Source organism: Geosmithia morbida (genome assembly GCF_012550715.1).
Source record: "Geosmithia morbida isolate 1262 chromosome Unknown scaffold_13, whole genome shotgun sequence".
NCBI classification, from domain to species: Eukaryota; Fungi; Ascomycota; class Sordariomycetes; order Hypocreales; family Bionectriaceae; genus Geosmithia; species Geosmithia morbida.
Window position 1 is genome coordinate 676210 of NW_023336200.1, and position 734 is coordinate 676943.

Here is a 734-nt window from a genome sequence, read left to right on the forward strand (position 1 = left end):
GGCTCAGGCTCGGCTGGCTTCTCCTCCTCTGCTGGTGCAGGCTCCTCAGCAGGTGTCTCCTCCTCGGGAGACGGAGCCTCGTCGGCGGGAGTCTCGTCTGCTTCTGCTGCGAGGGGCGCCTCTTCTGGAGTGGGTGCCGCTTCCTCCTCTGTCGCCTTTTCGGCTTCAGCAGCAGCAGGCTCTTCGGCTGATGCCTCAGGCTCGGCAGCGAGTTTACCATCGCCCTTGGCGTTCTTCTTGTCCTTCTTCTTCTTCTTCTTTTCAGCATTCCTCTGGGCCTTGGTCTTGACTTCGACGGGTTCCGGGGCTGCTTCAGGCTCAGGCTCAGCTTCCGTCTCTGCTGGAGCTTCCGATTCTGGTTCCGCGGGGGGCTCCGGTGCAGCTTCCGGCTCTGCAGCAGCTTCCGGTTCCGTTTCGGGCTCGGCAGCAGGCTCTGGCGTGGGCTCCTTTGTCGACTCTGTAGCGGCTTCCGGCTCAGGCTCGGCGGCGGGCTCCGGTGTGGGTTCCTCTGCAGGCTCCGTGGCGGGCTCGGCTACAGGCTCCTCAGAGGCAGGCTCAGCTCCTGGCTCCTCAGAGGCAGGCTCAGCTCCTGCCTCCGGTGCAGCTTCGGTGGCAGGCTCTGGTGCTGGTTCTTCTGCGTGGACGGCGTCTGCGGGGGATTTCTCTGCCGGAGTGTCTTCTGCTGGTGGCTCTTCTGCTGGTGGCACTTCTGTCGGAGTTTCTTGTGCCGGAGT